The sequence below is a fragment of the Rhinolophus sinicus genome, linkage group LG16 (genome assembly GCF_036562045.2).
Source record: "Rhinolophus sinicus isolate RSC01 linkage group LG16, ASM3656204v1, whole genome shotgun sequence".
NCBI classification, from domain to species: domain Eukaryota; kingdom Metazoa; phylum Chordata; class Mammalia; order Chiroptera; family Rhinolophidae; genus Rhinolophus; species Rhinolophus sinicus.
In genome coordinates, this window is record NC_133765.1 from 38,559,493 (window position 1) to 38,576,718 (window position 17,226).

The window sequence follows — 17,226 nt, forward strand, 5'->3', positions numbered from 1 at the left end:
CAAAACGGACACGCAGTGCATGGGTCAGGGCAGGCCTGCCGCCTAGGCCGGTGGCTCCAGCTGGGCCTCCTCTCCGCCCCTACCCCCAGGTACAAGGCTCCAAGGGGACATTTTTATGGCAGGGAAGTGACAGCTACTGACTGACTGGTGTGGAGCCAGTGAGGGAGGTGGGAGCACGGCAGGGAGTTCAGTGACAGAAATTCAGCGAAGACCCTGATTATAAAGATGTGAAGTGGCTGAGAGCAGGGTGGGGGCACACAGGAAGCTGCTGTCTCCCTAGGCTGGAGGGGCCAGGCGGGGTGAGCGCAGCCAGGGGCTGGGTGACCCTCAAGTGCAGGGGACACGATGCTCCAGCTTCCGGAACCCTCTCCCTACAGAGTCACACACACCTGTCACCAAGGAAGCTCAGCAGAGACTCGGTGCCCAGAGGTTTCACTGGGGGCTGGCCAGGTAGGCACCCTCTGCCTGGCACATGCCCGAATTCCAGACTCCGGGAGGAAAGCAGGTGTCTGTTGCTTGCACAGGCAGTTCAGACACAGCCCTGGGCAGTGGCTCAAACACCCACGGGAAAACCTAATCGGCTCATTCTCTCACAGCTCCACTTAGCTGATGGCGTGACAGCTGTGCCCAGGCCAGCTGCTGTGAACAGAGGAACCAGACCCCAAGCCCGCTTGAGGGTCTTCCCCAGACCAAGCCCCAGGCCCCTGAGTCTAGCTGGGCAGCGCAGGAACCAGTGACCACAGCCGACGGGCTCACCTCGTGACAGCGGACAGTGCACAGCCCATCTCACCACCAAGGGAAAGATTTCTATCAACGTAACAACTGTCTGCAGCCCAGTCTCCAGACTGACCAGGGACAGCCCTGCCGGCAGCCCTTCTCAGGATGGTGGTTCAGGCCAGCTCTTTTCTGCACGCTTTCTCAGGGGCTGCTCAGGCAGCAGGACAGACGTCCAGGGCGTCCAGGGGCTGTGACATGAGGTGATCTTGGCTGCCCGTTAGAAAGCAAGATGGCAGAATGGGGAGCCCCCGACTTCACTCCCCACAGAAGAATCACCTTGACAACAGATATGGTCCACAAAGCTTCATGAGGCAACTATACTGTGTGAATGGATGCAAAATACAAAAAGATGGAACTGTGCCATCAATAATACAAAGTGTTGGGTGGGTAAACGAGTAGGGTTTTACATGCGATTGAAGTTAAGTTGCCATCCATTTAAAACAGGTTGTTACAGCTGTAAGGTGTTTTATGTAATCCCTTTGGTAGCCACAAAGAACACAACTGTGGAGGCTGCACAAAAGAAAATGAGAAGGGATCAAACATGTCACAAAAGAAATTCAACGCAACACAAAGAAAGGCAGCAAGTGAGAAAAACGGGGACTAACTAAAGACACACAGAAAACAACAAGCAAAACGGCAGCAGAAAACCATTAGCTATCAGTAGTTACGTTAAGTGCAAACAGAGTGACCTCCTAGTCAAGGGACAGAGCGGTGGGTGGGTGACAATAAGACCCAACTGTATGTGGCCCACGGGACCCTCACTTGAGACGTGAGGACACACACAGGCTGATGCCAGGGGTGGGGACGCTCCACGCAGAGCTCAGGGATAAGTGTACTTATGTCCCACAAAATACACTTCAGGTCAAAAACTGTCATGAGATACAAAGAAGAATGTCACAGAAGGGTAAAAAGCCACCTGAAAGATGTGACAATTGTGAATAAGTACCTAACACAACACTCTTACGGGTAGGAAGCGAGCACGGAGAGATTGAAGGGAGAACAAGACGGTGACACAGTCACGGGAGGAGATGCAGGAATCCTTTCAACACAGAGCAGACCAGCCGGCTGAAGGTCACACCTTGGTGACCCGCTGGCCTACCAGACACACAGCACTCTGCCGAGTTTTGTCAGGCACGCAGGCGGCGTTCTCCAGAAGACGCCACACTTAGACCATAAAACAAGTGTCAACAAATTTATAACAGGAAGACTGAACTCATACCAAGTATTTTCCCACGAAAATGGAACAAAACTGGAAATCAGTAGCCAAGAAACACCAGGAATTCACAAATACGTGGAAATTAAACAACACACTCTTGATCCATCAATGGGTCAAAAAGGAAATCACGAGGGAAATTAGAAAATACCTTGCGACAAATGGAAGTTCACAGCCCACACCAAAACGTATGCGATCCAACGAGGCAGTGTTGGAGAGAGGTTTGCAGCTCCGCCAGGACACCTGGCCTCGCCGGACCCTGAGGTCCCCTCCTGTCTGAACAAGAGGCTGCGTCAGAGGCTGACCAGGCAATCGGGCCCCCACGAAGACCGTGCTGGAACCAGTGAGGGGCCGGGAGCCCACCCTTCTCTGCAGCAGCCGTAATGAACATGCCTGCCAGGGAATTTCATTTCAATGAATTATCAGCTACTAATCAGACAAAGCACTGCCAAGGCCACCCAAGTGCAGGGCTAGCTGGAGGGAGCCGGGGGCTCAGGTGTGATGAAATACATGTCAGCTGTCCTCCCACCCAGTCTCCCGGAGCTGGGATGCAGGCGGAAGTGCCCGAGTCCCCGGGTACTGGCTTTGAAGTGAGAAGTGGTGGGCAGGCAAGGGGACGGTTTAGAAGATGAAACAGATCGTGTCATCCCTGCTCCTAGCCCTCCGATGGTTCCCTGCATCCTCGGAACAAAATCCAGAGAGGAGCCTGGTCTTCAAAGGCGGACAAAGCCCCTCCGGTGGCCAGATTTTCTTCCCCACCCCACCCTCCTCCCCAGCCGGGCTCCACCTGTCCCCCCTCAGGCCTTTCCCCTGGCTGCCCTCTGGGGGGAAGGCCGCTCTCCTGGTCTCCACTTCTTCCAGGCATCACCAGTGTCCCTCAGACGGCTCTTCTGGACCCTCTGTGGACACCAGGCCCTGCCCTCAGCCCCTCCAGTCCCCCACCCATTTCTACGCCCTGTGGCAAACAACTATGCATCTGTTTGTTCATGGGGTTCCATGCAGCCCTGGTCCCTGCTGTCGCTGTGCTTCTCAGGCCGTCCCTCGGCAGCTCGGCACCTGCTGCAGGCTCACTGTTGTCCTTTATGACTCCTGGCCCAGACCCTTCCCTCCAGCCATGCTTGTGAGGGCCCAACTCTGCGAGTCAGCAGAGCTCTGGGTCAGGCCAGTGACACCAGCTGGAGCTTTGCCTGCCATGAGCTGGGCTGGGTGCCAGGAGCTGTGGGGACGCCTGGGGACTCACAGTCCATCTGGGAGTGCAGAGAGGAGGTGGGCCAGCTGGGTGGCGGGGCTGGGGAGGCCCTCACATCCAGCACCATCCTTGAAGAGGCCCCGGGGGACGTTCATGGGAATCTAAGCTGCAGAAACGGTGCATCCAGCAGCCCGGCTGACACCCACACCCCACCCCAGAAAAGGAGACACCAGCTACGGAGAGCTGTTCACTGACATGAGGCCACACATCAAGTAGCCCTGGGCTCACCCAGGCCCGGCTCGCAGCACACCTGGCTCTGTGACTGGACTCCATCACGGCACTGTCCTCGTGGGTGATGGGAAACAGGACAGCAGGGCAGGAAACAATGGCGTGGGGAGATCCCACAGAGTCATTTGGAAACCAAGACTGTACACAGAGCAGTAAGATGAAGTGTGTGCAATTCCAAAAGGGAGGCTGCGGGCAAGCACCAGCTGCAGGTGCCACGGGCCCGTCACTGTCACTCAGGGGTGGCCCTGCGGCTCGGCCACACCTGCACAGATGCTCCATGAATGGCCCCCGAGAGGTGTGAGGGGCAGGGACAGCAGGGCTCCAGCTCTCAGGAAAGGGCTTCAAGGTCTTGGGCACAGCCCTCCCCAGAGGGGACGCTCTGTCTGGGCTCCTAGGGCACATGGACCACAGGCTCAGGGACGCTGGCCGCCATGCACTCTCAGGGCAGAGTGGACACAGCCCTGGCCTGGCCCCCGTCTTGGGTTCAGGGCTGGACCCCCGCTGGAACTCCTGTCAGAGGCCCCGCCTTCTGCTGGCCTGGAAGCTGCCGGGGCGCCAGCTCAGCCTCCTCTGGGAGCCAGCTGTGAGCACGGACACAGGCCTGTGAGCTCATTGGTTACGGGAGGCTACACACGCTCTTTTCTGACTAAGCTGGTTTGAGATGCGATTCTGTGACTCGTAACCAAAAGCCCCTGACACTTCACCACTTTTAACATTCAGCAAAAACAACAAGAATAAGTGGCACCGGAGCCTAGGAGAGAGCCGCTGAGGCCAACAGAGGAGGGAACGCACCCCACCCTGGTGTCACTCAGCCTGCAGGTGGCGGCAGGGGCAGGACACACAGGAAAGGTCCCTCTTCCAGAGCCCTCCTCTCCCATCAGCCTCTGATGGCCCTGCAGTCAGACCCTCCTGCTTCCCTGAGGGCACCATAGGTCAACCTTCTAAATGTGCAAACTTAGCAAGTGGAGGCAGATTCTGAGGGGGTGGACCCTGCCTGGCATGGGAGATACTGCATGGAACACGGGGCACGAAAGCACACCCCACACAGGGGAGCCCCCATCAGCCTTACTGTTAGTCGCCGTTCATGCCCGGGGGCAGGGCCACGTCAGCAAGTGAACCGCGGGCGCTCCTTAAAAAGATGATGGAAACATCGGCAGAATAAGAGGAGATGGCAGGAAAGGAGCGTTTGATGGGCAGGATGGCTTACAGCCACGTCCGCTCCCTTCCAGCCTCCCCGCCTCAGCCAGCGGCTCTTGGCAATCACAGAAAATGAGATGGAATCTGGGCCCCAGCAGTGGGGGCAGGGCAGGTAAGATGAAGGGTATTCTCACCAGTCACCCGGCCCAAGGCCGTCCTCCAACGGCAAAACTCACTAGCCTCTCGTGTGATTTATGTGATAAGGCTTGGAATTGAGTGAGAAAGAACTTCCTAGGTATTAAAAGAAAGAAATCCAGTTTCATACAGTTTAAATCAAGAAGGGCAAAGGGATCTGTGGGCTGGCACGGAAGGGCAATTCACGGGGTGCAGGCCTGGGGCAACGCTGGGTCCTGAGCCTGACGCTGGGTCCTGAGCCTGACGCGGCATCAGGCTGCTCTCTCCTGACACTACCAGGTGGTGGCACCAGGGGGCGCCGGCACCCCATGCTCTCAGCCCTCAGGGCCCAGGATTTGGAGAGCAGTTTTCCTGGGAGCTCCAGCCGGAGAGGTGACCCCAATGGTCCAGCTCAAGCTCATTACTGAGCCTTCGCTGTGGCCAGGGGTACAGAGCGTCCCAGTGACCAGTGGGCTCACATGCCGACCACGAGCGCCGGGAGGTGGGGTCTGACCCCTCTAATGAAGGGACTAAAGCGGGAATGTGGTTCCTGAGAGGTGGGGCTGGGGCACACACACACCTACATGCACACATGTGTATATGCACATACATGCACACCTGTGTACAGATACCTGCACATGTATGTACACACGTGCGCGCGCATGCACACACAAACGCGTAACACACGTGTCCATCCCAGAAGGAGCAGAAAGAACCCTGGATGTGGAACCTCAGGCACCAGCTGAGCAGGTGAGTGAGTGAGGGGCCAGGTGGGCTCTAACCAGGTCTGACTTCCTGCAGCCTGCAGCCCAGGTGAGGGCCGGGAGCCAGGACAGGTGGGGGCAGGCGTTCTCGCCAACCACAGGACCTGGCGTGGGAACATAGCCCTGCAGACCTTTCTAGACCCACATCCACCTGCTCTGCCTCCCACCTGAGAAGGGTCACCTCACGCTTCCTGTCCAGAGGGCCGGGGAGGGGCAGGAGGACGGGCCTCAGGCGGGCAGAGCCTGGTGCCCTGCACACCAGCTGGGCCAGGCTGGCCTCAGGTGAGCAAGGCTCAGGAGGGCTGGCGTGGGAAGACACATGAGGGGCCCCCTGCTTTCTCTGTCACCCGTAGCCGTCCCCTTGGAGTGAGGAGGGGGACGCAGGCAGGTTGCCTGTGTGGACAGAGATGTGACACGCCAGGCAGGGGCCCAGGGAGGTGGGGCGAGGAAGACCCTGCAGAGCACATATAGCCCCTTGGCCCTGGGCGCAGGTGGAGGTTAGGAGCCCTGGATGTCCCCAGGAAGGGGGACCAGGGACAAAACTGCCGTGAGGGTCACATTCCGCAGGCATCTGCACTTCTGACACTGACGCTGCTCAGTCCCCTCCACAGACACACATCGGGTTTCAGCTACTGGGCGCTGCTACCATGGTGACAGGTGCCATAGCAACCCCACACGGAAGTCTCCACAAGAGTTTAGGGTAATTCAGTAACGTAATCGCCCTGGAGAAGCAGGGCCTGACCATCGAGGATGGCTTATGAGAGAACAGAGGGGAGGCAGGGCTCAGAAAGGAGCCGCCACCCGAGCCCCACACTCCGGTCTGTCACCACAGTCACCTGCACGGCAACAGGCAGGGAAGAGACACCAGAGGGACTGGGCGGAAGGTCCCATGTGCCGGTGCCCTGAGGTCCTTCAGATCGGGTGCGTCATCAGCACCATGGCTGCCCCTCCTGAGTCCCACCCAAACTCCGTCCCCTCCCTCTGAGGCAGCCATCACCCCAGTCTTGTATCCCGCTCTGTCCCATGCCTTTATCTGTGCTCTACCCCCATAAATGCGTCCTTAACACACAATCAATTGCTGTCACTCTGCACATTTGTATGAGGAGACTGTCCAGCCCGTGATCTGTGATTCGTTTTGTCCAGCTCACGCTTTTGAGAGCCATCTGTGTTAGAGAATGTTAATGTGCATTTTCACTGCTGTGAAATGTGCACAATTCATATATACAACCATTTATTACTCATTGGATCGCGACCTGTTCTACACACTTGTTTGTTCATTCTGTGAACGGTACTTCTGTGACACTGTGGGTGCTGAGATGATTAAATGAATGTCCGTAATGTCTATCCACTGCCCACCCGTCCATCCATCCAGCCACCAGCCACCATCCATCCATCCATCTTCCTACCTACCTATGCTTAGTACAGTGCCTGGCAGACAGTAAGAGCCACATAAGTGTGTGTCGTTGTTATTACTCATTGTGGGACCAATGTGAACACTTGAGTTGGATGATTCTATAGAAAGCTGCATGTGAGCACACACACACTCCCACGCTCACAGTCACATGTGCACAATCTTTGGCAGGGTTTTATCAGAATAGCACCCCAGAGAATGACATAGAGACGGAGGCCCCGCCTGTCTCATGGCTGACCTGCGACAGGCCCCACGGGGACACAGAACCTGCACATGTCCAGCCAGGCTCTCTGGGCGCACAGGTGTGCAGGGCCCTGGCCCACAGATGGGCAGGGGGCAGGAGAAGCCGGCTGCTGGGCCTCAGAAGGGGCCGCGGACACACTCCCACCGGGCTGGGCGGCCAATACCTCTGAGAGCTGCTCTGCTCTGTGGGAAGAACCTTCAGACAGGCAGTCAGGCTGCTCCAGAGGGAAGCGGGTTGTGACAGGGTCTGTGCCCCTCCATCTGTGCCCCTGCCTTGTGGCCTGAGTGGGTCAGAGGCAGAGGGAGGACGATCACCACCCTGTCTGCTCTCTCTGTCACAAAGCCTGCAGGAACATGTGGCCCCGAGCCCGTGAGTGCACCCTCACCCTCTTCACTGGTGACCTCCCACTGCTGAGTGCTGGCATGTAGCACATGCTTAGGAAACACGTGCTGTGGGCACATGGACTGAGGCTCTCTCTGCCTGGGAAGTGGGCGGCCCAGCTGGGGTGGGTCTAAGGCCTGACCCTGGGTTGACCAGACGACTGTGCAGGAGCGGCTTCAGCTTTGTCGGTCAAGATCAACATTAACAGTCACGACTCGCTGACAGCAGGTCCCAGAATGAGCTGAGGGTCCGGATGGAGAAGCCGGAGCTGAGGAACGAGCCGGAAGGAGGGCTCCTGGGAGGAGCAGAGCTCTCAGGGTGAGAGGACAAGTTCAGGCAGCACACGGAGGCTGTGATGTGTCCACGCTGCTGTAGCGAGCGGGTCACCATTTACTACAACTCAGTGATGTCAGCGTGACACTTGTCTCCACTTCACAGGTGGGGAAGCTGGGTCTGAGTCGTGACATCATTGCCCCAAGTCACATGGCTGCAAGGACTGAATTCCAGCTCAGGTGAGGCTGTGCTCTTCCCCTGCTCCTGCCCAGAGAGGGTGTCCTGCCGCCTCTCCTGGAACTCCAGGCATGTGGAGAGCTTCCCCCACGCCCAGACCTGCCCACTGGCCCAGCAGCGATCTGGGCTCTTCCGCAGCCCCGTTCCCCCCCACACACACACACACACACAGACCAGGTGCAGCAGTTGATGACGGGGCACAGAACCGCCGGGGAGGACACCCATGAGCCTTTGTGACTCAGGCCCTCTGCATGCTCTAAATCACAGGAAGGGAACAGCTTCAGCACTGAGGCTGGGACGATAAATTCCAACAAGCAAGCACACTACAGGAAAAATAATGACCTGCCACCTCTGAAGCTCGGGAATTTAGGTCCTGAGTGATAGAGCAGGCGGAAGCTTTTTCAGGAGCCCACTCGCTGAGCCATCAGTCCACAGCTGAAGTCCTGTGGACGAAAAGACTTAATTTGTCACTCATGAAACAGACCAGGCTTTCCGCCCTTTTCCCACAGCCTGCACAGGAGAGATGCTCACATACGCAACAGATGCTCTCCTGGGCTCATCTGCAATCCGACACACCCAGGACGGTTTGCAGGGGTCAGTAGAATCGGCAGCCCCCGAGCCCCCAGCGACCTGCCGCAAAGGTTACTCTCCACAGTGGACGTGTGAGGCTGTTTTCCCCAGCACTTCTCCCCTTCTTTCAGTGGTGGCTTTTCACTGGGGGCTGCTGGCCCCTCCCTACCGTCAGACCACTGTCCCTGGCGTAGGTGGGGCCCTTGCCTTTTCCTACATGAGAATCACGTGACCTGGGTCCACATAATAAATGCACAGTGCCACCAGCCACATCATGATTGGGGTTTGGGCATGTGACCTAATCTGGACCAATCAGAGTCCTCTCAGGGCTGGTGCAGGAGCTTTTGGGGAAGTCATGTGCTCCTTCTTGGGAACATGTGATAGACGTCCTGCAACACTGATGATGTCACAGCGGGAGGGGCTCTGGGGCTGTCAGGGGACACCGTGTGGGGCCTGAGGTTGATGCGCACAGAGGAGGGCAGAGCTAAGAGGGAGAGGGAGCAAAGTTCCTGGTGGTTCCCTCAGGGCCTGAATGAGGCCACACTAAGTACAGCTAACATGCGAGGTGTGGTCAGACAATACGGTGAATGTTTAAATAAAAATAAATTTACTACAGTAGAAGACACATTGCCATTCGTCCCCCTCAACATACCCCCCCTGGCTTCCAACTCACGTATCCCGTCATTCTCGCCACTTTCTGAAGCAGCTCTGGGCGTCCTCTTTCCTGAGTGTCTTTAGTTGCGTCCTCGTGGCTGCCTCGACGTCCTGAATCATTTTGACTTTGGGGAAGAGCCATTAGTCTCACGGTGCCAGATCCGGTGAATGAGGTGCCTGCGGACACACTGCAACGCTTTAATTTGACAGGAAATTGCGGTACCAGAAGCGACGTGTGACATGGAGCGTCGTCATGATGGAGGATGAAGTAACGACACGAAAGAGGACGCCCAGAGCTGCTTCAGAAAGCGGCGAGAATGACGGGACACGTGAGTTGGAAGCCAGGGGGGGGTATGTTGAGGAGGACGAATGGCAATGTGTCTTTTACTGTAATAAATTTTCTTAACTTAAACATTCACCATGTTTGTTGATCACACCTCGTATGTAGACTCCTTTATTACGTGAGCCAACAAATTCCCTTTACATGCTGATTAGAGGCGGGGTTTCTGACACTTTCCGCAGAAACTGCACTGGCCCGCGCACTTTGCACTAACTGTGGATTAATAACCTAAGGATGGTGAGGATTTGTCACCTGGATGTACCCACCTCACCACCACCCCCACGAGACAGCACAGGAGAATGGGGTTACCAAATGTCTATTATTAATACTTTGCAAACCCCTTTATTTGTTAAGAACTAAAAAATTCCCAGACTTTGACACTTTGCTACTTACCAAAAAATTGCTTGTGAGACCCCACAAAAACGGTAGTAACGTAATGATAGCAACAAAAACAGTAGTAATGCAACGGCGTGTTTTAGCGTATCAGACAGGAACAGCTGAACGGAAGCGATCTACTGATCGGCTGCCACTAGGAGCTGTGGCTTACCAAGCGTCCTGTCCCCTGTGGGACGGAAGTGGCTTATTCCAGGGCTGGGGCGAAAACACACAGCTGAGCAGGAGCATCTGGTGTTGCCAGAGATCAAGGAAGCGTGGCCACACACACACGGTGACAAGGCAGGACCGACGGAGCGCCCGTGGCCCAATGGGACAAGTCGAGCAAAAAGTAAACCAGATCGTGCTGGCTTATAAATCAGAGTGAATTTACGGTGACATCGAACAGCTAAATAAACGGTGCAGGGTATTCAAGCTCCCTCGCAGAAGGGTCCCACTTCTGTGCGCAGTCCCCCACGCCGCCCTCCACAGCTGGAGCAGGACGCCCACTCAGCACATGTGGGCTGTGCAGGGACTTCCTTCCGAAGAGGATGGCGTGGAAAGGGGGAGCTGGTATCTGTGCAGCGGAGAACCCGACAGACAGGCCTCGGCCAGGTGACCAAGGTCAACACCAACAGTGACGAGTCGTGTTGACAGCAGGTCCCTGGACAAGATGGGATGAGAAGGACGCTTCACCTTTGCAAACCCATCACCCCACTGTGACCGAGAGAAAAACTCAGGCACATCCCAGCAGAGGGACACCCTGCAAACACCTGACTGGGCTCCTCCCAAGGTCAAGGTCATCAAACAAGGAAGGTCTGAGAAACTGTCAGAGCCAAAATAACCCAAGGAGACACGAAGACTGCATGTAGAGTGGTCCCTAGCTGGGGTCCTTAGGGAAAGACGGGAAATCTCTAGTGAGCAGGCATGTACCACTGTAGGTGCATCTTGGTGACACACGCAAGACGTCATAGGTGCAGAAGCTGGGTTTGGAGTATATGGGAGCCAATAGTATTTTCTTTGCAATAATTCTGTAAATCTGAAACTATTCTAATAACAAGCTTATGAAAATGCTGCGAATGTACACAGGGTGGGTTGTGGGATTGGAAATGCAGACTGTAACCCCGCGTTTCATTCCCAGTGTGAAGCTGGGTGCCACTGTGACCGGGGACCCCCAGGGTGGGCAGCACTGGCCAGTCTCGAGGTGGCCAAGATGCTCTCACCCATTCGCATCTATTTGCATGTTACGTTACATTTTGTTCACTTCCTCCCCCAAGAATCATGCAACAGTTAAAAAGCACAGAGTATAAAATGGGAGAAAATTTTTAAAATCCAAGTCATTTTAAGAAAATAAAAATAAAATCTAAGGGGGAAAAGAATGGCTCCGCCAGGCAACCCACTGTTCAAGCCTTCTGAAGGTCAGGTTCTCCCACAAGTTTTATACAGAATGCATCTAATTTTAAAGTTTTCAAGGCAGCCTGATTGGCTTAAAATGCAATACTTTTTGTACTTACTTATTCCCTGATGGGTGTATTTTTCTAGTTTGATTTTATAAGCACATATTGAGAGGTTGGAGAATAACCAGATTTTCTCTCTTCACTTCCACAGAACTGCCCACTCAGCCTAGCACAAAAAATGAAATAATTTTTTTAAAATCCTGTTATAGCTCAGATAATGGAACTTAAATGAATCGTTAATATGCAAAAGGATGGCAATTAAAAATTTTTGCTGTACAACAGGACCCTGGGAAATAAGGCTAGAAATATGAGTTTGCAATGTTGTAGAGAATTCTGAATTCTGGGGCCCTTTATGAAAAAAGAAAGAAAACAGAAACACAACAAAACTTGGCAGGCTATGGAGAGTGACAGAAGATTCTGGAGGCAGAGAAGGATTAGTAATTGTTATTATTTAAAAACAGATGCTCTCACCCATTGTCATATCATTTGTGTGTTAGGTTATGCTTTGTTCACTTCCTTCCCAAATTAAGACTCATACAATGGTTAGAAGCATAGAGTATAAAATGGGATCCAGTGGAAGGAAAAAGTGTTTCTTCTTTGTTACTTTGGCCACAAAGTCTCCTGGTGGCCTGACCCCGTTTCTGTGGGTTTTTCCAGAGGTAGTCTGGAGACGCACAAGTTTATACATCTATCTACCTACCTACCTACCTATCATCCATCTATCTACCTACCATCCTTCCACACACGGTAGCACGCTACGTACATTTTTTATTTTATACCACCTTCCTTTTCTGGGTGAACAAATCTCCCGTCCCTCATTGCACAGATGCCACAATTGATTTAAGCGGCTCTGATCAGCAGACATTTAGTTCAGTCTTTGGTTACCATGAATAAACCTGCGATGGGCACCCTTGTAGAGACGGCCTCATGCACACAAAGCATTATTTTTAATGCACTTTTGGAATGCTGTGAGAATAATGCCCAATTATTTAATGTCTCCCAATTTCTGCCATTATAAACAACACTGCTGTGACCGTAAATCTCAGCGCGCACCTTGGATTACTTCCCTGGGGTGAATTCCTGGAAGCAAGTGTTGCATAAACACATTTTAACCTGAAAACTGTCTTCTCTGGGCCCAGTCAGGGTTGCCCCACATGGTGGAAAGATTGTGCCTGCTCAGGGTGGGCAGGGAGGGCAGGGGGTCAGGGAGGGCGGAAGGGGTGGGGGGAGGGGGGAGGGGAGGGGGGGAAAGAGGAACCGGAAGGGTGGGGGTAGGGGGAGCAAGGGTGCAGGAGGGGCCGGAGGGGGGAACTAAAGGGGGTGCAGGGGGCAGGCAGGCAGGAAGGGCCCAGGGTCCACTGCCCAGGAATCTCGGTGTCCCCTGGAATAGGTGCCTTTTCTAATCTGCACAAAGGCAGACTATGTGCTAGCAGGACCCTGGTGGAGCTATCAGAGGAAGAATCTGAGGTCAGAGGAGGCCCCTGAGAGAGACCACACACCTCGGGCACCAGAGTGCCAGGGATTGGGTGTAGCTCCAGCAACTGTTCTGCCTCATTCAGGTGACCCGGAGCATCGCCCAGGGTGGGGGCAGCGCAGTCTTCCTTCTGTCACCATCCCCTGGACCATCCACCAACAGCAGACTCCAAGTCCCTCACAGGTCACCAGGGAGTGACGCCCCCATCAATTACCCCTCGTGGACCATCCATGTCCCATGGCCCTGAGAGCCTCAGAATGGAGGGTGGGGGCCCAGACGGCCTGAGGGATGGTGCTGGGGACAGATGAGAAGGTCCCTGCACCTGACAAGGGGGTTGGATGGACCGGCCTGGGGCTCCCAATGAGCCAGCCCATGGCTGCCCCCCTAAGTCCAGAGCAGGCAGAGAAGGAGCGTCTCAGCTCAGAGGCAGGAAGTCACCGCCCGGCTGTGTCCCTGTGAAAACTTGGTCCAGGAGGCAGGACCAGGCTTGTGCAGAGATCTCTCCTCCTGGTTAGGCCAGGGCTGCCAGCGCCTCTGCCTTGGCAGGGTGAGGGGTGTCGTGGCTGAGTCCCCCGCCCCGAGGTTTTCACGATCATGCTTCATTGTGCAGTCCTGGCAAAGTGACAGCCTCTGCCCACAATAAATGACAATAGTCACCTCAGATCGATAGAGCAATCTGAGTGGAGAGAAAAGAGCTTGGAGTAATGGTCTGCGGTGACAATGCTCCAAGACAGCGGTCAGCCCAATTGAAACGGAAATGGCCCTGGAGGAGCTGGGCACCAGAGTCAGCCATTGTCACTTGGAGCCAGCAGTGGGGGCGTGGGGGCTTTCAGTGCTCTGCTCGGGGACTTAATGCACTGACCTTGTGCAATTTCAAATCCCTGCTTGGGTATGAAGTGTCTCTTTTGAGATTATGGGCTTTTAATGATCACCCTTGGCCTTGTTAGTTCAATGACTAAATCAGAGAGAAAGGGAGAGAGAGACAGAGTGGGGGGAGGGAGAGGAAAAGAGAGAGAGAGAGAGATGGGGGGAGGATGGGGGGAGGGGGCTGAGAGACAGAGATGAGGAGGGAGAGAGACAGGGAAGGAGGGGGTGAGAGAATAGCTCAAGCCTGGGGGCTCAGGGGGGACTGGCAGGACCCCCCCCCAGTCCTGAGAGGTGAGTCTGCACAGTGGGTGATGTGGCTTTGTCCTACTCCCTTCCTCTGCAAACAGACCTGGAACCAAAGCCAAAGAGATGCAAGAGGGCGGAGAAGGAAGGCGTGTGTTCCAATGACATGAGCACTGCTTCCAAGGGCATGTCTGGGATGGTATCAGGACCCAGACAGGCCAGAGCTGTGGGGGGCTCAGGACCCAGTCAGCTGCCACCACCCTCCCCACGGGTGGCTTTGAGCTGTAACCGCTGTACGTGTGGAATACTGGAAATGTGTCTCTAACGTCGGTAAACAGGTGCTTCCCAGCCCCACGAAGACCTGCACCTGGCCCTCTCCTGGGCTCCCCCCAGGCCCTTCAGGACACCGTGACTAAGGGGTTAACACCTGGCAAGGCTGAGTGGGGGAAGGGACCAGGAAGGACAGGGAGAGACATGCTGAGTGCACAGGGACAGCAGCCCCTCTGTCAACACTGTCCCCCCACCTGCTGGAGTTGTGGCCCAAAGGTCCAGATATTCCAATTCTTTGAGAGAAATTTCCAAATGTTTGAATATTGCTTCAGATTTTTTAAAAGGCCACAGGGAGACATTTCTACTCCAAAAGCCAGCCATGTCCATGCCCACAGTTCCAGGAACCTTTCTCAGAGGTTTCCCAGGCCCCCGGGGTCCATTACTTTTCATTTCTTTACAAGAAGGAAGCTGGTGACCTGGAGGCACCGGGGGACATTAACCAGAGACACTCTGGGGAGTTTTGTGCCAGGAAATCCCAGCTCCCTCAGATGATCTGCCGGCTCCCAGAGACACGTTTTTCGAGAACTTGATAGAATAAATGTGATCATGGTGACTTTCAGTCTCCAGGAAGAAAAAGCGTTTCCCTGTGCGCAAGGAAACACCACTCACTGGCTTCATTTACATTCTAGTCTCGCTATGCTAACCGCTCTATGCTAATCACTCTATGCTAAACATTATATGCTAATCACGCTATGCTAATCACTCTATGCTAAACATTATGTGCTAATCACTATATGCTAATCACTATATGCTATTATATGCTAACCAGTCTGCTAGCCACTATGTGCTAACCACTCTATGCTAACTACTATATGCTAATCACTATATGCTAACCGCTATATGCTAAACACTCTATGCTAGTTACTCTATGCTAAGTACTATATGCTAATCACTATATGCTAGTCACTACCATATTTCCCTGAAAATAAGACCAGGTCCTATATTAATTTTTGCTCCAAAAGACGCATTAGGGCTTATTTTATATTACGAGTATCCTGAAAAATCATGCTACGGCTTATTTTCCAGTTAGGTCTTATTTTGGAGGAAGCACGGCCTATGCTAGTCACGATACGCTAACCACTGTATGCAGCCCACTTCATGCTACCCAGTGCATGCTAACAACTATATGCTAACCAGGCCTTCCAACAGGGATGGCCCTGCCAGGACTGCACCCTGCACCTCTGCTCACGTTCCAGTTACTGGAAGTCTCCAGGGCCAGATGTTAGACACAGCCCCTCTCCCTACTCTTTCCCACTGGAGGTCAGCCTGGCTGAGGGCTGCTGGAGCATGCCTGGCTCCCCATCTCTTAAACAGGAGGACGTCCCTGACCCCGGCCCTGGGCAGTGGGAAGCAGGAGGCAGGGTTCAGCTGTCTGTGGACCTGGAGGAACTGGGGAGGTTGTCCCCACACGTGGCTGTCCCATTAGCTTCTGTGGATGGATGCACCTGTTGGGTCACTTCCAGCACTGTCCTCTGTGTTCTCCTGATGTGTAACTGCACGGCTCTCAGAGGAGCCCCGGTGGTGGGGGCGCCTTCCTCCCCCCCCCCCCATGCCCAGGGACAATGTAAAGAAAGTGCTCAGAGTTCCCCTGGGTCTGAGAAGTGCACAGGGTCCCCAGGGGGCCCCTGTCAGAGCTCCTGCCTGGAAACATAATTCTGCTGACTCACATTGTTTGAAAGCATTTAGTACAGAGATGGCAAAGTGGGCCAGAGGGAAAGTGGGGTGTTTGCCCTGCTTATTCTGACTTTTAAAAAGTGAGGAAGGTTCACATAAAAACCCAGACTTCCAGCTTCTCAGAGCCCCTGAGCTGGGGTCCCTGCCAGGTGCAGGAGTGTCCCCTTCTAGAGGAGGGAGCCCCCACTCCCCATCCCTTCATCTCGGTGGCATCTGTCCTCTTTCGTATGACATGCCTGGCCCTTGTAGCCAACTGAGTTCAATACTCCTGCTTTAGAGGAAAACACTATTTGGGGGCTCAAAGAATCAGGTTGTGTTTAAGAGGATGTCAGCATTGGAGGCTTAGAAAGGGACATTTAATGCAGGAGAGGTCAACGAGTTGATAACTCAGTTGCAAAGATCATCTTCCCTTGTCAGGACTCTTCATCACAGCTGCAGAGTCCCTGTGGCCACACACGGCCACGTTCAGTGAAGACAGATGACAGGACAGCCTGTGATGTGTCGGCGACGGACTGTACAGATGGAACCACTTTCCTTTTCTCGGCTCCCCCAGCACCTTGGGCTCAGGCAACATCAATCCCAGGAGTGTTTCAATGGCCCCACCCAAAGGAAGCAGCTCATGAGTGGCATCAGAAGATGACGCCAGTGTTATGCGAGATGGTGACAGGGGACAGTTTGGCAGCGAGTAAAATGTATAGTCTCCTATTTTTAAATGGTGAATTTGTGCAGCTGGTAAGTGACGGTGACCACAGCCTCAGGTGTGACATGGCTGAGTTCCACAACAAGGCCCAAAGGTCCATCTGTCTACAGCACGGCGATCAGAAATAGGGATGCCTCGTGACTCAACACTTGGACCAGGTGGGAGAGAAATGTCAACTAGATTTCAGAGAAATTTAGGAGAAAGGCTAGATAAAGAAAAACAGTGCATACGGAATATGCCAGAAAAAGGGGGGAAACAAGATTGTGCTGCTTACTTTATTTTTGTGGTTGTTTCCGAACTTAAAAAAATAGTACTGCTGGAGGCACCATATATCAGGTCCTGCTTTCTTACCCATTCAGTCTTTTGATTGGAGCATTTAATCCATTTATATGTAATTGTTGATAGACATGTAGTAATTGCCGTTTTATTATTCATATTTTTTATCTTTTTTCCTTCT